The 26,184-nt window shown below is 41.2% G+C and overlaps 1 long non-coding RNA gene across 1 annotated transcript in view; it reads left to right on the top strand.

The window, feature by feature from the left end:
• Positions 1-21,685, top strand: part of LOC137332148 (uncharacterized) — a 152,184-nt gene extending 130,499 nt beyond the window's left edge. Inside the window, exon 5 of the long non-coding RNA XR_010965601.1 lies at positions 20,748-21,685. This is a non-coding gene — a long non-coding RNA (uncharacterized lncRNA). The remainder of the gene's footprint in view (positions 1-20,747) is intronic.
• The last annotated feature ends 4,499 nt before the right edge of the window (positions 21,686-26,184 follow it).

Below are 26,184 nucleotides of genomic sequence, written 5' to 3'. Positions count from 1 at the left end.
ATTGCATAACTGTGAGATTGTTGTTGGGGCTGGAGTTATATTAACAGTACTGGGTCTAATCACAAAACTTTGTGTAGATCTTTTCAAACATATTTATGCAAAGGATTTATTAAGCCTGGTCAGACCAATGGACTTTCTGGTATTGCTGAAGAATTTGTGCCCAATTGCTCTTTCTGTTGCAATTCAATCAAGTTTCTTTTAACATTAACTGTCACTTTAGGTTGATTAGAAATAAGCTTTATGGCCTCCCCTTTTTGATAAATGCAGTACATGCAGAACAGAAGGCCTCAGGTTTGATTTGTGGTAGATGCTGAATTTGTATGATCTCATCAAGGGCGGCAATATCATTCCAAAACTGGTCTCGGTAACCCTGATCTAGGGAAAATAAAATCAGCCAGGGTTTCTTTCCCTCCTGATCGCTATCCAGTGACTTCTGCGAGAAAGTGTGCATGCAGACATTGGATGAACATGGATAGGACTCAACTCCTGTGTCTCCTACAACTGAATATCCAACCAACACTTGCTGTTTAGGCTGACACATGAACAATGGGCATTTGTGAAAGAGAATGAGGCTGGCCAGCGTTCGTAGAACTGTACCACACCATGAGTCACCGCCTTCAAGAGAGTATTAGAGAATTTTTTTTTAAAAAACCTTTCAATAATACATTTAGTGCAGCATGTGTTTAAATTTAAATTGTTCATTTCTGTCTCACGCAGATACCAGTGAATTACCTAAGGAATTAAATAATTTAACCGAATTTGTGCTACTACAGGAATTCAGTTACTTTACAGGTGTCAGCCTTGGCTTAGTGGTAGCACTGTCGCCTCTGAGTTAGAAGGTTGTGGGTTCAAGCTCCACTCCAGAGAACATAATCTAGGCTGGCACTTATGTGCAGCGCTGAGGGAGTGCTGTACTGTCGGAGTTGTTGTCTTTTGGATGAAACGTTAAACCGAGGCCCCGTCTGCTCTCTCAGGTGGATGTAAAAGATCCCTCGACACTATTCGAAGAAGAGCAGAGGGGTTCTCCTGGTGTCCTGGCCAACACTTATCCCTCAAGCAATAGCTAAAAGAGATGATCTGGTTATTTATTTCATTGTGGGACCTTGCTGTGTGTAAATTGGCTGCCGCGTTTCCTACATTACAACAGTGACGACACTTTAAATATACTTCATTGACTGTAAAGTGCTTTGGGACGTCCTGAGGTCATGAAAGACGCTTCTTGTTAATATCTTTGTGGCTATATCCTGTCCCAGATGATTTTCCGGTATGGGCAGTAAAGCAGCGAAATCACAGAGCAGCCAGTTTAGGACTCACCAATATTGCAAAGGGCTGATCTTGTGGAATTTTCCATTGTCATCCGCATTAACAATTCATAGCAAGCTTCCAGACCAGATTAGGCCTGCCTCTGAGAGCTCACTATCATCAAGGAGCAGAAAATAGTGTGCAGTTGCAATCTTTTAAAGATTTCAGCCTCTAATAAGAGGGGCAACTTTAATGCTGCTATGCAGAGAAAGAGGCAAAGCACTTTGATTTTCAGGTGGAACTTTGAAGGTATTGATGGAGGATGTGGCACCCTAGAGCATTTACCTCTCAGAAGAGATGCCTAAGATGATTGGCATGGGGTAGCTTCCAGCATAAATGTGTAAACAAAGATCCAGAGGACCTGGGAGCAGATGAGGACAAAGATTAACCTCAGGAAGTCTGCTAAGATATGGCTAGCCGGCATTGCATTATATCATATGGATGGGCAAAGTTTACAAGCCATGTTACACCCCAATGATGGTTGAATGCTAAGCCATCATCTGTGTACTCCTCAAACTTTCAGGATCTCAGCACTATTTCTCTGCTTGTAGAACAAAGTGTTGCACGACCGAAAGGCAGCACCTCCAACAGTGCAGCACTCCCTCAGTACTGCATTGGAGTGTCCGCCTGGATTATGTGCTCAAATCTCTGGATCATTTTTGCCTTTTTCTCTTTCGTGTGTGTTCCTCTTCTGTTTTGTATATCTGTTCTTTTTGCAGCTTTACTACTACCTAATCTCTATCCACTTTTCTTGTTTCTACTACATAATGTTACTTTAATAAATAGACTGTAATATAAACAAAAATAGAGAATCATGGACTGATTGGATTCAACATTTTGCACTCTCAACTTTGTTGGCTTTGTGTACAAGATCAAATTTGCTCAGACCAATATCTTATCCAACAGAACTCCAGAGGTATAGAACATAAGAACATAAGAAATAGGAGCAGGAGTAGACCATATAGCCCCTCAAGCCTGCTCCGTCATTCAATAAGATCATGGCTGATCTTTGACCTCAACTCCACTTTCTCGCCTGATCCCCATATCCCTTGATTCCCTTAAAGTCCAAAAATATTGGACTAGTATAGATATTGCACTATCCATGGAGTGGGAGCGTGTTCCCAGTAATGTGTGTGTTGCCGCAGCAGCTTTCTCTTGACATTATACAGCAGTGCTTCAAGCTAAAAAAAGAAAGTTAATGTTCAGAAATTACTATTTAAATTACCAGTTTTAGTACACACCAGCAAATGTCCCTTAGCATTGCTCACATACAGGCTGGGGCCTGGCAGAAATTTGTGATGCTTAGCTGCTATCCTGGTCTGTTCCTTTAAGGCCATTGCTCAAGTGCCCCCCATGGGATAGTGGCCTAAGTTACTTCAAAAAAGTACATTAAAAAAAAGTGAAACATTTATAATTTTAATAAATTAGCACATTTTCATTTTGTACCATGCTATTGTGATTGGGCCCCATAAATTACATCATCAAACCCTTCCAACAAAAAAGATAAGAATGAATCTACTTTAAGGATTAAAGTAATGAGGGGCGCTCTTACCTGTAATCCCTAGCTCTCAGGATATGCTCCAGTGGTGTAAGAGGAAATGACAGTTGAGGAATATTGTCACTATACAGGAAAGAAAAACAGCATGATGGGCATGTGCAAAATATGTAAGTGGACGGAACAATTATAGATGAAATTTAATATGGACAAATGTAAACTACAGCACATAGGAAGAAAATCTGGGCTGCGTAAGAACTCCTGAGTAGTGTCAAAATAGCTAAAGATGAAATTGAAAGAGATATAGGGGTCCGAATAGATTTGAAGATCAAATGTCCAGCTATTGTGAAACAGTATTCCACAACATAAATAGAATGCTGAGCTGTATAGCTAATGAGTCATAAGAACTAATGCTTAAACTGTATAGTGCACTAGTTAGACCACACCTTGAGAACTGTGTCCAGTTCAGATCCCCAAGACACAAGGCAGACTTTGAATCCCTGGAGGCAATTTAGAGAAGAACCATGAGGCTGTCACAGGATGGTATGAAGAAGGACTTTTTAGCCTCAAAAGGAGGTGAACCTTACTAGGCGTGCGTAAGACTGACTGTAAATGGTATGGAAAAGGTAAATTTGGAAAATACTTAAAACTAAACTTTGAGACATAGGTTCAGACTAATTTAAAAAAAAATTAGGACTCATGTTAAGAAGTTTTTCTTCTCACTGATCAACACATGGAATGGATTTGCAAATAGAATAGTGGAAGCAAAGACCCTGGAGTCATTTAAAAAAGAATTGTTGCCATAATTGGGAATTATAGGATTGGTTTTGAACTCCTTTAGCCTGTTTATGACCCCCATGTCATTTATATTAACTCAATAATTCTGTTTGGGTTATTGCTATTTAGAGAATGTATGTTGTGCATGCCTTCCCTAGTGAATGCTTGGAAGAAGTAATCATTCAGTATGTCTGAAGTGTGACGGGCATGTGTAAGATTCAAGACTACATTATATGTAATAAAATATAAAAATGTGAAATGTATTTTTCATTTTTATATATATTTCATATGCATCATTCTTGACTCTCATCTCTTGAGAATGACATGGTCCCTGCCTCCAAATGTCTTAAGTAGTTACTGTACATTTTCCTATTGCATGTTCAAGTGGCAACTTGGTTCTGAGTCAGAAGTTGTGGTTTCAAACCATACTCCAAAACTTGAGCACAAAATCTAGGTTAACACTTCAGTACAGTACTGAGGGAGTGCTGGATTGTTGGAGGTACCGTCTTTCAAATAAGATGTTAAACCAGACCCAAGCCCATTATTTCTAGCTCCCTTTTTTTCTCGGCGCCTTCTTTCATCCATCATTCCCTTCCTGTACCTAGTCACCCCACCTTTTATTTCTCCCCTCGGGTACTTTGGTCCTCAATCCCTACTTCAACCCACCACTACTTCTCTGCCTTTCTACTTTTCTGCCACCATTCCAAGCTCAAAGTCCCCTTGAATAAGCCCACAGCTACCCTCTGTGCCTCTCTTAGTATTCTCCATAAGATCCATTGAGGCACCCGTCACAGCTTCCTTACAAGCAGCTACCCCAACTGCCCCATTCTTCTCTCTCACTGACCTTCCCACCCAGTGTGCAAACCTCCTTTCAATCTCACTTGCCTCACTCAATCACTAACCTTTGCACTCTGCCAGCGGATCAATCATCAGCCCTTTCCACATTTCCCTCCAGAATGTCCATTCATTCTCATCCATGTGTTTAAATCTCTTCATGATGTCGCCTCCTCCCCATCTCTGTAAGCTCCTCCAGCCCTCCACCCCATCTTCCCAAATTCACCGTTCCACTGACGGCCTTTTGTGCATTCCCCATCGCTTTGCCTCACCATTGGTGGCCATGCCTTCAGTTTTGGAATTCCTAAACCCCTCCACCTTGCTTTCTGCCTTTAAGACATACAAACATACCCTCTTTGAAATCCACGTTTTTGATCAATTTTTTGATAACTCCTCCTAAAATGGCTTGGCATCCATTTTTTGCTTCCACCTCTATGAAGTGCCTTGGGATGTTTTTTCTATTTTAAAGGCACTATATAAATGCAAGTTGTTGTAAATAAAGGCCTTGTCTGCTGGTTCAGGTGGATATAAAAGTATAAAAGATCACATAGTAGTGGTTCTTCAGGCCGTCTGACCAATATTCATTCCTTAACCAAGACCACCAAAACAGATCATCTGGTCACTTATCTCATCTGCAGTTTGTGGGACCTCGTACGTAAATTGGCTGCCTCATTTACCAATAAAGCAACAGTGACTGCATTTCAAAAGTAATTTTTTGGCTGTGAATTGCCTTGGGACATCTTGAGGATGTGAAAGGTGCTGTATAAATGCATTATTTTTGTGCAAGAAGTTTTCAGCAAACCTTTTCTTATTTGCAAGCATACAATATGATAATGCAAACTATGTTGAAATGCACTTTCGTGTCACTTTCACATCATCAAAACATAAATACCGTATTTTTTTCTGCCTCTTCAACCTCTACAAACACTTTTTTCATGAATACAGTGCCTCTTTAAATATGTGTACACATGTATAGTGGTCTATTGTAGTCTAAAGTGGCAGCATAATTATTTATTTATCGCTGGGCTTGGCTTGTCCTATACATCCTTTCAAGAGGCTTCATGCACAAGCAAGGGCCCATTTTTCAGAAATAGCATCATTCATAGTTCAGTGTAGAAATCTGCGTGTTCTGTTTTGGGAGATATGCAAACAATCAAGGCAGTATGTGCATGCGTGTGTGTGTGCTTTTGACAGATAGGCAGCATGGATATTCACAGTTTTGTCCCTTTCTGAGAAAGGATTTCTATGCTGTTTAATAATCATTATTTGAATCCCTCTTATAGTAGAATATGTTTGAGCACTTCTGTAAATACGGTCAGTTTAATCACTGCCTCTGTCCTGTGTCTTATTTATTGCATCATCTATCACAGAGTAATGGTTTTAGTCAACTTGTTACCAAATTGAATGACCCTGATACATGAGGAGGTCACTGGGGTTAGTGTTCCGCAGAAGTACGCTTTCTGGCTCTACTGTTGTACCACCTAAGAAATTCTATCCAAATCACAATGCAAACTCATCCTTATCTCATTTACAGAAGGCATACATTACTGTTCTTATTTGATTTCATATAAGTAGCCCTCACTTTGATTATGGAGGTAGTCTTGCAATAGAACATTGATTTCTTGTTTTGTTTCCCCTCTCCAAATATGCATATTATAAGTTGTATGCCTTAGAACTACATAGTAAAAATATTTTATGACTCTGATGTAGTTAACCATTTACAAAACACAGAAAGAACTGTTCTAAAATAACTCTGGTCCGGAGCCAGAATAGAATACTGCGTGATGTGTTGTTTCCTATCTATGTGCTGTTGATATAAAGACATGCCAGTCTCTACCAGTTTTTCTTTTTCATGTGATCCTGATTTGAGATGGGTATTCTTATCTGTTGATTACATTCATTGTATCTCTATAAATCAGACCAGTACACCTACTGGATTAAGTAATCTTAAAATAATGGAAGGCTAGGCAAAGAACAAATGCAGTAAGCAATCATGACAAATTACTGGACACATTGTTTTTGGTTAATCATTAAATGCTAATGAAGCCTCTGTGTTTCTTGCATGCAGTGTGAAAACAATCAAACTGTTAACAACATTTTTCCCAAGGGAGCAAAATTCATTATGTGCAGCAGATCTTACATTGTGATGATGAAACGCCTTTGATGCCTTTTCCACTGGGATGTTGATGCTATTAGCCAGCCCTCAGACAAAAGTGATTTTTACTTTCCTGACCAACTTCAGGAAATCAAATGCTTAATAAGAATACAGCAATTATTCAATGCAAAATAATGCAAAGCGTGTATTTCAAAAGGCAGAAAAGATGCAAGCTCCTCTATTGCTGCAGAATCTACTTACAAATTTGAAAATAAATGTGGAAAAGTGCAGTGGTCATTTTTCCTGATGTTGCAAATCACTGGATTTAATGTAAGTCATTGGAAAAACAGCTGGGCCCCATGGTCCCCCAGCCCCTATGGTCTTCAGATTTGGAGATCTTTATTTCCGAGTTCAGAGATAAAATGGAAATTGGTTCTCAACCGCACTCAAAACGGAAAAACAAGATAGGTTGCGCAGAGCTGACAACTTAATGAAAAAGCAGCTTTAATGTTAGACAGCACCTGAACGGCAGAGGAGCATCTGGACAAGTGGCAAAGGTCTGCTTCTGAAGCTTTTTATAGCACCTTCATTTTAATTCATCCCACGTTGTTTGGTATTCATGGGCCTAAGTAACTCTAACTCCTGTTAAATGTGTGAGTGAATGGTGGGTACTTTGTCCTACTTAATTTTGAGAATGCCCTTGGTGCAATATTTTTGGCCTCAAATCTCACACATGCAAGACCTAATCAAAGAAATAGAACTTTGTACTATGAAACCAATCTCTGTGAGAACCAGTAACACAATGAATTATAACTCTGTCATTTCACTTCTGGGATCTAGATTCAAATCCATCCAATACTTTGGGGTGAAAGACTTCTTTCTCTGCTCAATGTAAGAGCCCTGCAACAACAATAACAACATCAACTTATAGTTATAAAGTGCTTTTAATGTAAGAAATGTCCCACGGTGCCTCGTAAATGGAAATAGGAAGGGCGGGAGAGATTGAGAGGGCTGACAGAAAGTATTAATATTCAAGTTTGGTACAATCAGCAATTTAAATTATATGTAAAACAAGTTTAGCTGCTTCCCCCTACTGTAATGGATCCAGTGTTATAATTAAAGTCATATAGTCATCAATGTTAGCTGTGGCTCAGTGGTAGCACTCTCACCTATGAGTCAGAAAGCTGTGGGTTCAAGTCCCACTCCAGAGACTTGAGCACAAAATCTACACTAACATTTCAGTGCAGTACTGAGGGAGTGCTTCACTGTCGGAGGTGCTGTCTTTCTGCCCTCTCAGGTGGAGGTAAAAGATCCCATGGCACTATTTTGAAGAAGAGCAGGGGAGTACTTCCTGGTGTCCTAGCCAATATTTGTCTCTCAACTAACATCACTATAACAGATGATCTGGTCATTATCACATTGCTGTTTGTGATCCTTGCTGTATGCAAATTGGCTGCTGTGTTTCCCACATTACAACAGTGACTGCACTTCAAAAGTACTTCATTGGCTGTAAAGCTCTTTGGGAGATCCTGAGGTCATGAAAGACGCTATATAAATGCAAGTATTTCTTTCTTTTTCAATCCTGAAATATGTTTCAATCTTCAGAACCTATATATTGGTAAAATTAAATCTATTAGGAGACAAAAGAATCAGCCACACAAGATGAATTGAAAAGATCAATGTGAGGTCGGATACATAAATGTGAGCTAGACTAGCACCACTCCAAAGTGAAGCCCCATTTAATCTGCTTTTACACACGATGTTAGTGTTGCTGGTACCTGAAGCATGGGTCTCAAACGGGTGCCGACGACCCCGATGTAAACTTGCTGGATTCTCTAAATCTGGCCACTGGAAAAAACAACGAATAAATAGATCTTCCCAGAAGCTGGATTTAGTGAATTTAGTTTACATTAGGGTTTTCACCAGCTGCAGAGTACAGGGTGACACCAACACCTCTCAAAGACTAGTATAATACTATTCCATAGTGAGGCCCATCTTAGTGGGTTCCATTTATTCTCCTCTCTGACAAGCAGAACCAATGCCATTCCGTAATGAGGCCGTTGTCTGTTGGTTCCATTAATTCTTTCTTTTCATCATAACATTTTTTTTCAATGTACTATTTTTCTTTTTTCTCCCTCCCCTTATTTCTTCTCATTTCACTTCAATTCTTTATTTCTCAGTCCCTTTCTATTCTCATGCTGAATGTCTTTGGATTAGATTTTGCCCTAAATTTTGGACTTGTGGACCTTTTGGACTCTATATTAACCCCCCCCCTTCCCTCCCCCACGACAGGCAGGTGAGGGTCAGGGGGTTAAAAATTAAAAAGCGGGGAACGCATCCCCGTCCTGCCACATACGAGCCTGCCACCATTTTTACAGTGGATGGTTGCGTGCCGTATCTGTGTCCCCCTCTCAAGAGGTGGGACACTTCCCACAGTGCAGTTGGCAGCCTGATTTAAATTTAATGGCTAAGCAGGAGGGCTCCCCCAGCCCCTCAAGCATACCTCCCACCTCCCTTCTGCTGATCGTGGCTTCTTCTCACTGCCGCGATCAGCGACCCGGCCCCCCCACTAAGCCCTGATATCAGGCGGCCTGCTGGGCTCTGACCACCTACCGCCCACCCCACCCCCCACAACACCACCAAGCTACAATTGAGCCAATTGCCGTCCCAATTGCCTGGCTCCCCACCCCCACCCCCCCAAGCCCCTATCCCGAGCCGTGATCTCTCCCTCCTACCCTCACGATTGCCAGGGACCGTTGGTCCCTGGTTACGGCCTCCTGACATTGGTTTTGTCGCCAGGCAGCCGGCCAGCCTGTTAATTTGGCTGGACCTCCGCATCCCCAGGCTTTCCGGGTTTGCCCCCTCCCACCACCACGGTCCCACACACCCTCTCCACCTCCCCGTAAATATCGGGGCCTTTATTTCCCAATTTGCCAGAGGTATGCTCTGTTTCTTATGTTGAAATCTTTTAATTGGGAGCAAGTGCTAATCAACAGAATTTGAATAAGCAAAGTGGCCATCACTTGTGTAATTAGTGTGCGGGTCATTTAAGCAGTTTGAAGCTGATCAAACAAAGCAAAGTAGGACCTGTTGCACAATCCCTGGGTTGTGCAGAAGTAAACAGCAGTTATTGTGAAAATGAGGCCACTAACTAGAAATCACACAAATTGTTTCTCTTATCCAATATTACTGACGCTACAATACACAGGAGAAGTTGAGAAGTAAATCCTTTTATAATAAGATATTTTGTACTTAACACTTATTATTGCATGGAGTCCTTTTTCTAGATACTGTAATTATTTCGCACATAACATACACCACATATAATATGCACTTGGATAGTAAGCGCATGCTTCCCCAACTCTAAATACTTTTTTCATATAAGGCACACTGCAGTATTCCTCTCTTCCCTACTTCCCCAAAGGCAGATTGTTTTTGGGGGTACAGTTCTACGAGAACAGATAACCTCCCAGTATCTAATGCAAGTGGCCAGTCTTCACATGTGGGCCTTAACATTGAGTGTTAGCAGACTATTTAGCCATAGGGGACACAACCAAGGCTGATCCTGTCCTCACTAGTGACAGTGGGGATCCTGATGATTTGTTTTTGACCCTCCTTGGCTCAGGGGCACCGTGGCCAATCGTTATAATCCTACAGCTGCCCCAGTGAACTTAGCGCAGACAGCAGATTAAATCTGTGACCTTCCTGGACTGTATGACTTAGCAAGACCCAATTTTCAATGTAAAATGGCCCATGTTGGATGATGAAATATTACTGTAAATGCAACGTGGGTTCCTGCACTTGCTTAGCTTTGTTCCAACTGGCTTGTGGAGTGGATCCCTGACCAGAATTGCAGTATGAAAGGAATGGTAATGTCTTGCAAGACTACTGCCAGGTGGTAGCGGATTGGATGCCCGTATTACATCCCGTCCAATGACAAATTGAAATAAAAATTGGGCAGTGTGTACAGCGGGCGCCTGATCCGCTACCGCCTGTTTTCCGGCCGCCGGTAAAGGTTATAATTCACCCCCTGTTTTTAAACAGCGGTGATTCCAATTACATCATTCACATACTCTGAGAAGGAAAGTTATTAAAGTAGCTCAACCTAAGACTTTGTTAAAAAAAAAAGATGAATCTGTGGGTAAGGCCAGAAGCTCCTAGGTCCAGTTCTGGGCCAGTACTGAGTTAGCTAATCCCAGTTGGAGTAGGGTGTTACAATTGGCCTCAATCCTGTTGGGCTAGAGAGGGGGAAATCAGCCAGGGTTCCTGCTCACGTTCACTATGGAATGATCCAAATGTGGACATGTGGACATTGGATGAGGACAGGATCAAGTTTAGTGCAGTGCCTTCAATGATTGAATAGCTGGTCAACACTCACTGCCTGAGCTCATAAAGATACTGGATGCTGCTTGAGACCTGTGTAACTATGTCCAAGCAGGAAGCAATGCCTTTAACAGAGGAGATGGGGAGCAAAATAAATAAAAACCACAGAGAGAAAGTTTAAATTCCACCAGACATGGTCACGTTTACATCATCCACCACAATAGCTCAGCTTTATGAACAGATTGTTCCAGAAGCTGAACATACCCATTGTCTACAAATATCCTTAAAATGATGACACAGCCTCTTTAATATGGGTTTGCTGTCAGTTTGAAATAGCCTCCAACATAACATTATATAACATGTTCTAAAGCATTTGTATTTTTGTAGGGAATTTAAAAGAACAATTTTGTTTTCTGATTGCAGTGCAATTAAATAATGCATGAAAAGACGTAGCTGTAAACATCCTTTTTTATCTATAGGGGTGTGTAATAGTTAATTGTACTCAATGTGACCGTATTAAACTGTCTTTATAACAAAGCTGTTATCAAGTGAAATAGCTGACAAACTAAATCAGTCAAAACAAAGATTGTCTGACTTTCTAACACCTTCTTAGACCAAAGACTGACCCCAATTTGCCACCACAGTGTGTCCATAGTGATGAATAGTGTGACCATAACAACCCAGATTACATCATCACTGGAGCCAGAATGGATACACACCCAGTGGACTTTGTTTGGCCTCTCAGTTATTAACAGAGTCAGCAGCACAATTTCCCTTCACATTTTCATAGTATCCAGTACTTAACCCCTTGGTTTCCTGTGTTTTGTTTTGACTTTTTTTTCCTCCATCTTGTCAGACCAGTGTTTAAATGTTGGTAGGACACTTACGAAGCTTGTTGCACATCTGGTCATGATTTTAAAAAATAATTGAGGTGACAAGGTAGTGTTCATTGTGCTTTTCGAAAGAGTATAATATTGAGACTCACTCACGTGACATAGGACTGCAATAAGTCAGATTTATAGGGTGTGAGGGAGGTGAAAGACTGCACTCAGAAGGCAACTCACTCTTTCAAAAAAGTTGTAACATTTTACTAAGCCACCACTTAAAAAAGTCTACTCCCTTTCTCTTCAGTTCACCCATATGCTAGCTATTAAAAATGTAGAAGTTGGACAATCATTTCACAGAGCAACGTATATTTAATTTCTCTGTGTTTTTATATTATTAAAAAATATCTGGCTTCGAAGCTACATCAATTTTAAGCTTTTCTTTAAATAAATGGATGCAGGTAGCATTTGTCCTTTATGTCTGTGAGTAAAAACTATACTGAATGAAATACAGACATGGTGAAACTGAAATTAAACAAAATTAAAATTTTATTGATGAAATTCAAAGTGTATTAGCAGAGGATGATAATACAGGAGGAAGGGTCATTTCCTCCAGCAACCTAATCTCACCTGGTTATAAATACACTAGATCGGAAGAAACCCTGCTGTGCCAGTTCGGGAAGCTAATTTAAAAATCTCCATTATAGTGGAATCTCCCCCATTGTCCTCCGTGATGGAGGGGACAACCCCCAAGTGGATAACAACAACTGATAACTAATTGCTAGTCCCCAAATTTTGATTTTGCATGTGTAAAACACCAAAACCCTAAGCACAGGAATGAAGACAAGTACAATACAAATAACAAAAGAATATGTAGTTATGATGATGCATGTAAGGTATTACCTGTGAAAATTCTGGTGGATTGGCAGGAAAGTGAATGATTGGAGTGTGGATAATGGAGGTTCCACAGTACAACTGTAGTCACGTGAAAGAAGCAAGTAAACAATCCCAGTCATATAATAACGCAATGCCCCTATTTAGAACATCATTGTGACACAGCATGCAATAAACACAAAAGTTTTAAAGTAGTTCAACCAGTTAGAGTCATGATGTGGAGATGCCGGTGATGGACTGGGGTTGACAATTGTAAACAATTTTACAACACCAAGTTATAGTCCAGCAATTTTATTTGAAATTCACCTGAGGAAGGAGGAAGCCTCCGAAAGCTTGTGAATTTCAAATAAAATTGCTGGACTATAACTTGGTGTTGTAAAATTGTTTACAGTTAGAGTCAGATAACAAGCTCATACTCTACAGCAACTTAACCTGATAGCAGGTTTATGAAAATGGAATTGGATGGTTTAGATTTGCATATCCAAATAGTCAGAAACAAAAATCCAGTTGTTTGGATCTTTTGAATCTTCAGGTTGTACTATTACACAATATAATGACTCATTAGTTGCCTTTATATTGGGTTAAAAGTTGTTCTAATGCCTTCAGCTCCTGATGCATGGGTCTTGCAAAATATCCAGTAAGAAAACCTGTCCGATTTTCAAAGGTGAATAGTCAGAAATACATAGCATAAAAAATGGGTCTTCCCAGCCACTGGCCTTAACAAATTGGGCAAGGTTACTTTGGGGTTGCCCTTGGCTGTACAAAACTGTGCTGGAAAAAAGTGACAGTAACATGGCATTTAACCCAACATAAAAGCAGCTAATGCTTTTGAGCAGGTTTTCACCCCAGGAGATTAAGCTATGTTCCTCATATCAATATTGGCATCAGGCTTAGTAACATTTTGTTCCAATATGCTTTTGGAAAAAATCACATTTACCCCAAGATGCTTTAATGCTGTGCCAATAATGTTGTGCACTAATCATAAGGTCATTTTTATGTTACAGTGTGGGTCCTCAGAGAGTGTTGTCTAAATGACCTCTCCAAGTTGCTCTCATGTTTTTTTATATTTAAAGCTGCTACTAGTCCCCTGTAGGCCTGTTGGAGACCAATTGGGTAAATGGAGACTTCTTCTTCTGTGCAAACGCATACTGTTTCACCCACCTTTCTGCTGAGTATCCCAAATTCTTTTTGTATAGAAATTTGTAGATGGAATGTTTGGCTGTTGGCAACCAACCTCCTTTAAGTAGAGGTGGTCTGAACAGAACCACCCCAAAAGGGTACAATGTAATGAATGAAATAAATATTTTTTAAAAAAGAACCCAAGAACAAATCTGCTTTATTGAGATGTGTTTGAGAATTAACACTAAGCTGGTTGTGTGTGTCAACATAGTCATGTCATGATGCTGTTTTGCATCATGATTAAGACTCAACCAACTCAACAACAACTTCCACATACAATGCCTATAATGTAGTAAATGTCCCAAGGAGTATCACAGAGCAGAAATGGACATCAAGCAGGAGTAATAGAGTTAGGAGAGGTGACCAAAATCATGGTAAAAAGATAGGTCTTGAGGATGCTTTGAAAGACGAGGAGAGAAATAGCAAGGCAAAGGGTTTAGGGAGGAAGTTCCAGAGAGTACGACCAATGCAGCTGACTGCTCTGGAGCAGAGGGCGGGGAATGCATGGCGACAGATTTGAACGATTAACGGGCTCCTGGAATCCGCATCTCTGTCCTCCTCAGCAGAGCTAGAACGACCTTGCCCTCGGTGAGCCGTCTCCTGGGCTGTGCTTGCCACCACTATCTGCTGCTCTTCACTTGTACTGGGATGCTTCACCAAGTACAAACCATTCTAACTCACTCTCTAACACAGCAGGGGTGCCAATCTCTGTACTGGTGCTTAGGAGGGATGGAGTGCCTGACCACACAGCTTCAGGAGGATTATCCTCCTCCAAGGTGTCTTCTTCTGAGTCTTGCTACTGAGAAGTACCTAGAGGAAAGAGAAAAGGGATGAGTTAGCATGGTGCTAACAGGCTGGACAGCAGCAATTGACAGGATTAATAATGCAGTTTGAAGCTGTTGAACTGGCTGAATGTGTGATTTTTTTGAGGCACATGAAGGGGTACACATCATAATCAGTGACCCTACTCAGGTAAGCCCTAAGCCTCGCCAACTCCAATACACACTGCTCTTGAAGGGCCACTGATTTCAAGAGCTTCCTGTTCTATCTTGGAGAGGATCGTGATACTGGGTGGTCCTCCTCCAGTCTTACTCCTGTCCTTTGTGTTGTGTGCCGTTTTCTCTTGCAGAAGGAGAGGGCGAGTGGCTGCTGAAAAGCAGAGTGCATATGTGTGGGTCTTCTACTTGGAGTGCACATGCTGAGAGGGAGAAGAAGCAAGATGCAAGGAGGATGGGGAGGTGCTGAATGGAAAACTAGTGATTGGAGTGTGCAATAAAGAACAAGTCAGGTCGAGAGTTCCTGATTCTGCAATGGCTACATTTGAGACCAGAATGCTGTTAGTGACTGCTGTGAAGGCTGCAAGCAAAAGGTGAATGTGTGTTTGGACTGAGAACAAGAGGTGGTAGATATAGTGTGACCATGTGATGGGTGGAGAAGAGTGTGATACAGGGGAGGGAATTGTTCAGAGTGCTGGGGGAAGGACTGTTGCAAGGTGTTATTGAAAGAGATGGTGAAATGAAGAGCTGCACTTACCCTTGCTGTGTTGGCAGGTGATCGAAGCATTTCTTGCATTGGATCCAGGTTGTAGAGGTGAATGGAACTGACCATATCTACAACCTCTCTTTGGCCTGTTGTATATCTTGGCAATCGTCCTCCCACTTGAGGAAAAGAGAACATCCCTTCTTGCCCTCATCTCTTGCATCAGAGAACCTTGGGACTCACTTCCGACTCATCTTCCAGTTCACATCACTAAAAGGCAGCAATCTCAGTAAAGTGAATGCCATCTCCCTTTAGGAAGCGCATTCCTGTATATATAGGGCTATGGAGACCCATCGGAAATTATGCCCAGAAAGTGGGTGAGCTGCCCGTTCCTGACACGATCGGGTGCGAAGCCCACTAATCAAATGTTAATAAGGCTCAGGAGTTAAAATACTCCGGGCCTGAAATTTATGAGAGTGGGTGCATTTTACACTCTTGCCCCATCCCTGCCCACCCAAAATCCACTCTGGGTTAAAATCTACCTCCTGGTCTCTGCTGAGTTAACTGATCTCAGCCAGGGCAGCAGGTGGGGTGCTACACTTGGTTTCAATGCTCCATGGCTAAGGAGGAGAAGAGTTAGCTGAGGATTCCTATTCTTAATCACTATCCAGCAACACATCCGGTGCATGGACATTGAATGAGGATATGATCAGATTCGGTTGTGATGTCAAATAGCCTCAGTATTTAGGCTCATACATGAAGACTAGACAGTAGGTTTGCAAATCTGCCAAGGGACCATAAGGATAGGCTGTACTTTTGGCCACTTTGGGAGGGGAGGGTTGAGAATGGAGTTACAACTATGTTTGGGCAGTGTAGGAATAGCTCATCAAGCAATTCTATGTTAGGTATGACATGGCTCGGATACAAGGTAGAGTGGAATAATGTAGTACTTACCAGCAATGCCATCCATCAGATTGGCGTGGAAAGAATCCCATACCATCTAATGAGTGTTTTCTCCAGTGAATGTTGTCTAGCCTGATATTACATGCTGTCAACCTGGAGTTGTAGCACAGATAAGAACTTTGATAGTCAGCTCCAGCACTCAGCATAGCTGCATTTCACAGGCCTTTTTGTAAAGATATGGACCAGAGGAGGAGCCTGTCTTCTGTTCCAAGCTGTCTAAACTGGTGTGACTTGAGTACCTCTTGGGAATTGGATGGTTTCTGTTTTCATGGGACGGGGGAGTTGGAAGGCATTGTGAAGAAAAGATTATTGTCACGCCTTAACCTTTTGTGTGGATTTATGACTTGTAAGTTTTTTTTGGTGCCATAAGATCTGCTGCCGCCACTGGTGTTACACTATATACGTTCTTAACATGTAAATCTGCAGTGCCCACTGTATTCTCAAGAATTCTGATGTAACAAAAGGTCCAGAACTGACATTTTTCTACATTGTAATCCACTGGCCAAGTACCAACTGAAGTTCATTAGGGCCTCTAATTTTCTCCACTGTCAATGGTTATATTTCAATCCCTACAATTCAATTTGAGAAGTATTTCATGAAATTGATATGCAAGAGTCCAAATGCATTTATGAGGATACCATTATCAGGAGTTGATATTCTCGTTAACTTAACTTATGAAAGTGATTGGTAACTTCAAAATTGAAACTGAAACTTTTAATTTCCACAATTCTGTTGATTTGGTTGAAAATATTGGTTGCACAAAATACACAAGCCCCAAATTACATAAGAACATAAGAAATAGGAACAGGAGTAGGCCATATGGCCCCTAGAGCCTGCTCTGCTATTCAATCGGATCATGGCTGATCGTCAACCTCAACTCCACTTTCCTGCTCGATCCCCAAAACCCTTCATTCCCCTAGAATCCAAAAATCTTTCTATCTCAGCCTTGAATATACTCAATGACTCAGCATCCACAGCCCTCTGGGGTAGAGAATTCCAACGATTCACAACCCTCTGAGTGAAGAAATTCCTCCTCATCTCAGTCTTAAATGGCCGACCCCTTATCCTGACACTATGCCCTGTAGTTCTAGACTCTCCAGCCATGGGAAACAACCTCTCAGCATCTACCCTGTCAAGCCCCCTCAGAATCTTATATGTTTCAATGAGATTTCCTCTCATTCTTCTAAACTCCAGAGAGTATAGGCCCATTCTACTCAACCTCTCCTCATAGAACAACCCTCTCATCCTAGGAATTAATCTAGTGAACCTTCATTGCACCGCCTCCAAGGCAAGTATATCCTTCCTTAGATAAGGAGACCAAAACTGTACGCAGTACTCCAGGTGAGGTCTCACTAAAGCCCTGTACAACTGTAGTAACACTTCCTTACTCTTGTACTCCAACCCCCTTGCAATACAGGCCAACATGCCATTTGCTTTCCTAATTGCCTGCTGTACCTGCATACTAACTTTTTGTGTTTCTTGTACGAGGACACCCAAGTCTCTCTGAACACCAACATTTAATAGTTTCTCACCATTTAAAAAATATTCTGTTTTTCTATTCTTCCTACCAAAGTGAATAACCTCACATTTCCCCACATTATACTCCATCTGCCACCTTCTTGCCCACTCACTTAACCTGTCTATATCCCTTTGCAGACTCTTTGTGTCCTCCTCACAGCTTACTTTCCCCCCTAGTTTTGTATCGTCAGCAAACTTGGATACATTACACTCGGTCCCTTCATCCAAGTCATTAATATAGATTGTAAATAGGTGAGGCCCAAGCACCGATCCTTGCGGTACCCCACTAGTTACAGCCTGCCAATCTGAAAATGACCCGTTTATCCCTCCTCCCTGTTTTATGTCCGCTAACCAATCCTTTATCCATTCTAATATGTTATCCCCAACCTCATGAGCCCTTGCGTAACAACCTTTTATGTGGCACCTTATCGAATGTCTTTTGAAAATCCAAATATACTACATCGACTGGTTCCCCTTTACCCTGCTAGTTACATCCTCAAAAAAACTCTACTAAATTTGTCAAACATGATTTCCCTTTCATAAAACCATGTTGACTCTGCCTAATCATGTTACCACTTCCTTAATAATGGATCCAGCATTTTCCCGACGACTGATGTCAGGCTAACTGGCCTGTAGTTCCCTGTTTTCTCTCTCCCTCCTTTCTTGATTAGCGGGATTACATTTGCTAACTTCCAATCCACTGGGACCATTCTAGAAAGGAGGGAATTTTGGAAGATCATAACCAATGCATCCACTATCTCTGCAGCCACCTCTTTTAGAACCCTCTGATGTAGGCCATTAGGTCCAGGGGATTTATTGGCTTTTAGTCCCATTAGTTTCTCAAGTATTTTTTCTCTACTGATAATTATTACTTTAAGTTCCTCACTCCCATTAGCCCCTTGGTTCCCCACTATTTCTGATATGCTTGTTGTGTCTTCTACTGTGAAGACAGATACAAAATATTTGTTTAATGCATCTGCCATTTCCTGATTCCCCATTATAATTTCTCCTGTCTCAGCCTCTAGGGGACTAACGTTTCCTTTTGCTATTCTCTTCCTTTTTACATACTTGTAGAAGCTCTTACAATCTGTTTTTATATTTCTTGCTAGTTTACTCTCATATTCTATATTCTCCCTTTTTATCAATTCTTTGGTCGTCCTTTTCTAGTTTTTAAAACTCTCCCAATCCTCAAGCTTACTACTCTTCTTGGCATCATTATAAGCCTCTTTTAATCAAATAATTTCCTCGGATCCTTATGGGAGGTCGGAATGTCGGTAGGGCGGGACTTCTGGCCGCCAGTCACATGTGCCAATGCCGCTGCCGGAGTTTGCAGATTCAGCTCATAATGAATGATTGAGGCATACTGCATGTGGCAGCTTCATTGCAACCTGTAACCATTCCCTCCAGCAGAAGTGGCACAGAACAAGTCGCTGCCTCCTCCCCCAAAGTACAGACATCAGCTCTTGAGCCCTGGGGGTACATTACTGCATTCCCACCTTCATATACTTAGGGCCAGGTTACGAGAGACACTATCAAGGCTTTCAGAATCTGGTGGTAACCATTAGATCTGCCCTCCCACTGAACACTGAGCAGCCTCAACTTGGGGCCCAGTACTAATGGCACGGCTGGAGCCAACCAACATGATGCTGTTCTCTCTCAGGATTGAAGCATACGCCAGGCCTCCGACCTCACCCTCAGAAGCCTACCGGGGCTAATGATACCGATAATACCTGGGCTAAAAGGGTTAAATTATGAGGACAGGGTCCATAGATTAGGCTTCTATTCTCTTGAGTATAGAAGATTAATGGGTGATCTAATTGAGGTGTTTAAGATGATTAAAGGATTTGAAAGGGTAGATAGAGAGAAACTATTTCCTCTGGAGGGGGAGTCCAGAACAAAGGGGCATAACCTTAAAATTAGAGCTTGGCCATTCAGGGGTGCTGTCAGGAAGCACTTCTTCATATGAAGGGTAGTGGAAATCTGGAACTATCTCCTCCAAAAAGTTGTTGAAGCTAGGTCAATTGAAAATTTCAAAACTGAGATGTATAGATTTTTGTTAGGTAAGGGTATTAAGAAATATGGAGCCAAGGCAGGTAAATGGATTTAATTCATAGATCAGCCGCTCAAGAGGCTGAATAGCCTACTCTTGTTCCTATGTACCAAGTCAAAGAGCATGTACAAAGCAGGGCAAGGCTGCCCAGGCAATCACACAAGAGATGCAATCCCCAACACATCTGTCCCGGCTCAGCTTTCATGTGACAAGGGCCACTTCAGTCCCAAAAGGCTCTTGCCCTAAGCACGCAGCCAACCACCCCTCATGATACTGGTCCTCAAGTTGATCTAGAAGAAGCAGCAAGATAGGTCATGAGAAAGCACAATGATAAGAAGTAGGGCTGAATATATACAGGCAGGTATATAATAAGTCAGATGTTGATTGGCTCTGTTGTTCTGTAAGCTCATTAGGTTTTGAGGTTTGGCTGGCAGGAAGTGGCATGGTTGTACACTGAGACATAGATATTTTCTCATGGAAGCATCAGAGTAGGTGTGTAGGCTAGGAAGACGTAGTGATGGAAGTGTAATCAGGTACTGCTTTAATTCAAGGAGATATGGGCGAAAGTTGTATAAGTAGGAGTACCTTTCAACGTAGCAGTCCCACAGGATCAGCTGATCCTGACAAACCACAACACCTCATTTATCTGGTGATCAGAAATTAGTCTGAGCGCAATAGGGGCAATAATGACGGTAATTTTTCCGTATGATGTTATTACCATGCAATTTAAATATATGTGTTAAGGAAGGGGCGGGCAGAGGAAGTATACCCCCCCCACAAAACAAACCAGAGCCAAAATTTTATTGGCCCAAAACTAGGGCAGAAACTCAGCAGAAATGGATTCTGCCTCAATTAACACCCCAGTAATGAGTCCCTCACCGAATTGCACCCCAGCACACCTTGAAAGTCAAAGAAATTTGGGGCATCAGTATTCCTTCAGTAATTTTTTGATCAAAATCTGAAGTGTATTTATTCACAATGTTTATTATTTTTCCTTTTCTAACATCACCACAGCCACCTGTGCATCATCCCTTCCGGGTAAGTGACCTGGTCACAGGCCTCTCTGAAACCAGCTGCCACGAGGTATATAGCAGCAGCCTGAAGTGACACTCCCTCACATTTTCCCTTCATCTCTGCGGGGAAGGTCCTGACCTCCACTCAAGGCATCCCTATGGTGATATGCTGAGATTGCTGATGGGCCACATGGGAAATCACAGGAGCGAACCGGCATCCTACCAAGATGTAGGACATTGCAGCTCCACACCTGCCTCACCATATTGCACCCTCCTATAAAAGCCCAGAAAGGACATGACAGTGTACGACAGCTATATTACAAACTGATTTTACTGACTGAAGCTTTTTTCTCTCACTATGCCTAATCTGTATAGATTTGAACAGTCATTTGTACAATTGCATAGATATTCCTTCATCTGGTTACAAGGAATAAAACTTACTTCCAGTACAAAAACTTTCTGTGCCCCTATTTTATACAAAGAAAAGAACTGAATCAGACATCACTGAAACCATTTGCTCGACTATTTTGCTTACCCTTGCAATTAAAAACGAAGCTGAAACTAAAGTCTCCATGGTGATTACATTCAAACAGGGGCTGGTGATCACTTGGGCAAAATGCTTCTCTATTAAATCTATGGATGCATTAGTTAAATAACTGGTTGATTTTTATACAGGAAAATAGGCACTTGGTCAGGCTGTCAGCCCTTTTATCTGTGTAACAACTATTAGCAGTTATATTTTTTCAGGCAAAATATCATTGTGAATGAAAAGTAATCAAAGTACATGTTATAGTTATTTTAATTATTATGAGAGGCTCTTATGCACACTCCAACCATTTTCTGTGCCTAAATCTGTCAATCTTATTAGCAATGAATGATATTAAAGTGCTAACAAAAGTTGGAGTGAGGTATCCATGATTATTCCATGTGTGGCGATCATTTCCATTAAACATTTTTCATACTCATAAAAGTGAATTACTGAAAATGGTTTTCTTTTTTAAAAATATTGTTGGAAATGGATGTTAACAGTATAAAGATTCTAAATCCACACCACAAAACAACAGGCCTTTACTTGCACCAGAGCCAAGACCTAGGTGAATACAGTGCAACACATTACATTAATTTTTTTGCTTCTTAGGCTTCTTGGGGTATGTTCCACATGTACTAGCAGCTCTTTGGTATCTTACCCAAGTGGTCATGCTCCATGTGAGGAGTCAGCAGGGAAATTTAACTACGGGAGGCATCACAGCCAAACCAAATCGTCGTTCAATGTCCACGCACTTACTTTTCAGCAGGAATCACTTGGTAATGTTCAGCAGCAGGAACCCTGGCTGATGTTTTTTTCTCCCCTCTCTCTCTAGTTCAAGGCCAGTTGCAGAGCTCCAACTGCTGTCTGAGCTGAGATCAGCAAACTAAGCATAAAGCTCCCACTAAGTTCTTTCTTAAACATAATACATGACAGCGATTTGCAGGATATAACTTATGTCACACTTGTGGCAATGACCATAAATCACTCACAACCTTATTGCTCATGAGTTATCTGGTAATAAAGTCATATGCTATGGCTTTTATCCTTTATAAATTATCCTTTATATTTAAATGTATAGCATATTTCTATATATACCATAAGTTCTTTCGTGAATATTTCCTACAATGAAATCTAAGATAAAAATGTGTATAATTAAGGGTATGTACACGTTCAGGCCAGTTTAACAGGTTTAACTTAACCAGGAATGCCAAGCAAATCTCAAGAGCTGGTTGAACAGGATGTCCAAGACCAGCCCAGAGAAAATGTTCTAAGTAATTGGCTTAATCTTAGCCCTTGAGACATAATGGAAAATATCTCTTATTTGAATAGAGATCAGAAGATAATTATGAATGAGGAAGGCCATTTGGTTCATCTTAGTTCATGCATCCAGCAGGACTTTACAGTTCACCAATTGCAACATTCAATTGTTCCTTAAATAATTACAGTGTTTTCATCTCCTCTACTCTATCTAGAAGGGCATTCCTTGTGTTGATCACCTCTTGTGTGAAGAAATTTCTAAAACCAGTCCTAAGTTTGCCTTTTACTAATGTCCCCTTGTTCTAATCACGCAATTTAGTTGATAACAATTTTCTGGATCTACCTTATCCATATCTTATAAATCTCTAAAAGATCACTTCTCTCTGTCTTTCCTCGTACCTCAGTCATCTGATACTAGGGATCAGCTTCATGGCTCTTGTCTGAGCATCCTCCAATGCTTCAATGTTTCCCTTGTATCTCAGTGACCAAAAGTGGACACAGTATTCAAGGTGTGGTCTGGCCAAAGCGCTATGATTTCCTCTGACTTGTACTTGACTATAAAGTTCAACATCCAACTTGCTTCATTGATTATTGTTCTGCCGTGGATGGAGTTGCTGAACATTGAGTAAATTAGGAATCCTAGATCTTTTTCATCTTCATCATTAGCTGTTTCAACACCATTCATGGAGTATGCGTTGCCCATTTTTTCTTTCTATGTGAAGTATTTTACACTTATCTACATTAAGCGTCATCTACCATTGCTCTGCTCACTTTGTCCAATTCGGTGTCAACTGCCCCTATTAATTTGGTACACCTCCAAATTTAGCCAATTTGCATTAAGTTTCGGAACCCAAGTCTTTGATTCAAACACTAATTCATGGGGCAACACACTCAGTACTTCCTCCCTCAGTATAACATAACTCCTCTAACTATGCCCATTGTTTTATAACTTTTAGTAAATTTCTTTTCCTTTCCCAAAGTTTACCCTGAATCCCCACTGCGTTGAGCTTAACTAATGGCCTTTTGTGTGGAGTTTTGTCAAATGCTTTTTGGAAGTCTAGGTGGAACACATCGTAGAGATTTCCATAGTCCACAGGATGTCACTTCCTCAAAAAAAGTCAAAGCGATTGGTTAGGCAGGATCTTTCCCTCTGAATCCATGTTGACATACTAGGTTATTATTGTACAGATAATATTCAAGTTTACTCATGATAATCAATTTCATAGAGTCATAGAGTTATACAGCACGGATAGAGGCCCTTCGGCCCATCGTGTCCGCGCCGGCCATCAAGCCCTGTCTAATCTAATCCCATATTCCAGCATTTGGTCCGTAGCCTTGTATGCTATGGCATTTCAAGTGCTCATCCAAATGCTTCTTGAATGTTGTGAGGGTTCCTGCCTCCACAACCCTTTCAGGCAGTGAGTTCCAGACTCCAACCACCCTCTGGGTGAAAAAGTTCTTTCTCAAATCCCCTCTAAACCTCCCGCCTTTTACCTTGAATCTATGTCCCCTTGTTATAGAACCCTCAACGAAGGGAAGAAGCTCCTTAGTATCCATCCTATCTGTGCCCCTCATAATTTTGTACACCTCAATCATGTCCCCCCTCAGCCTCCTCTGCTCCAAGGAAAACAAACCCAAAATAAGGAATGTCAGAAGTGGGATTGTGCATGGTATTGAAGTAAGACTAATAGTCGACTGCCTCCATTTGGTCATCATTTTTCAAAATGGGCATCAAATGAACCTATTTCCAATCTATTAGTAGCTTTCCTCTGTTTAATGACTCCTTCATAATGACATTGCCTCACAAATCCGAATCCCTATCTCTCCCAGTGCACTGGGATATCTTTGGGGATTTATTTGTTTTGATCTCTTTATCTCACCTAGAACTTTCGTTTCACTTATATCAAACTCATTAATTCTACTTAGGGAGGACATGTTGCTCTTGTGTTCCCCATTGAATACTTGGAGTAAGTAATCCTTCAGAATATTAATTATCTTAGGCTAAATCTCTGTTTCAGCCCTGTTTGCATCTTTTACAGTTCTCACTTCTTTCCTGGCTGCCCTCTTACTGTTAAGGTACTAAAAGAATATTCGTTATGGCCACAAGCATTTGCAGCTATGCTTTTTCCAGGTTTCTCTTTGCCCCTCTGACCGCCCTTTTTAGCATATTTCTGCATACTGGCTATTGAATTACAATCAGTAAACATCAACACCTTTATAGAGGAGGGGAGAAAAGGTTTAATATTTGCTTTCTACCTGTGACTCAAATGACCATTACGAAAAATGACCAGAGATAGGAAATTGCATTTGATACGAAGCTTCCTTTAGGTGTGAAACAGAAAATATCATGTCATGACTCAAAGATGTCACTGACTGATTTTGTTGAAATCCTTTGTTGGTATTATTTGTAGATAGAAATCCCTCTGTGAGGTAGTGTCAAAGCTATTGTTCCACTTGTAGATCTGAAACTGGTAGTTCAGATTTAAATGGCATCAGCTACCTCTCAGCATGGGTTGCCCGAGATGGATACAGAAACAGCAACATTGATTTGCTGTCACTTTTTCCAGGCTGCACTTTTTGACTGACTGACTGACTGACTGACTACACTTTATTACTAGATCAGACAGCTGACAGGGTTTCAATATAGTTCTCGGACTGGTGAGCACTATATCAGTGACACGTACAGACAAGTCACGAAGGGGGCTGATTCCCTGCTCAGTGGGAATGTAGAGATGTGCCTTAAATCTCCTGAGTGAAGTATAAACCTACCAGGCCGAGATCAACAGTTTCTCTAAGTGTATCAGGTAGTACGATCTTTGTTAAAGAGAAGCTTTGTCCTTAGTGTAACCTCTACACATTGCTGCACAGTAGGAAGTAAACATGCTTTTCTAAGTTCTGACTATTAAACAAGTGTTAGTCCAAAGCACAACTTCCTTTTTTTAACATATTTTTACATTTTCAAAATACATTTTCTCCTATAATTTGCGTTTACCCCATTTTTCTTTCCTTTCTCCCCATCACTCCTAACTCTTGCTGGGCTACAGTTCCATTGACACTGGAAGTCATCCACAATCTTGCCCAAGTGGCGATTTTTCATGTCTGAGTCCACACAGTGAGCGTCAGCAGGCTATTTGATCATGGGGAGAATCATAGCTGAAGCCAATAATGTTCTCATTCACTTTCCAGCAGGGGTCACTTGATAGCAATCAGAGCAGTGACTCTCGCTCATTTTCCCTCTCCCTAGCCCAGGGGTGGCAAGGCCAATCATAGTGCCCTAGTTGCTGTATCAGCTGATTTCAGCTACCTCAGCAAAGAGTGGACATTAAACTTGGGACCGTTCTAATATTATGGCTTAGTGCTACACTGAGGAACACTGTCAAGGGATCTGGCCTTGTTGTTTTTACTTTGTTGTGTGAGGCAACATTTTAACAGAATTCTGTAAAAGCGCAGCAAAATGAATGATATCTATCTCACTGTTACAAAAAGAAGCGTTGTGCCACCGAATAAAACAGCAACTTCACGAAAAACACCCAGTAGTTCTGCTAAGAAAGTGTGTTTCTGTGGCACAACATAATCCATTTAGGAGCCTGGCTAAAAATTGATTCCCCTCCCATACCTCCAGCTAAGTAAGGGCTGTGAACTTTTAATGTTA

This window comes from Heptranchias perlo, chromosome 14, assembly GCF_035084215.1.
Source record: "Heptranchias perlo isolate sHepPer1 chromosome 14, sHepPer1.hap1, whole genome shotgun sequence".
Taxonomy (NCBI): Eukaryota; Metazoa; Chordata; class Chondrichthyes; order Hexanchiformes; family Hexanchidae; genus Heptranchias; species Heptranchias perlo.
This window is presented reverse-complemented; position numbering and strand designations above follow the sequence as displayed.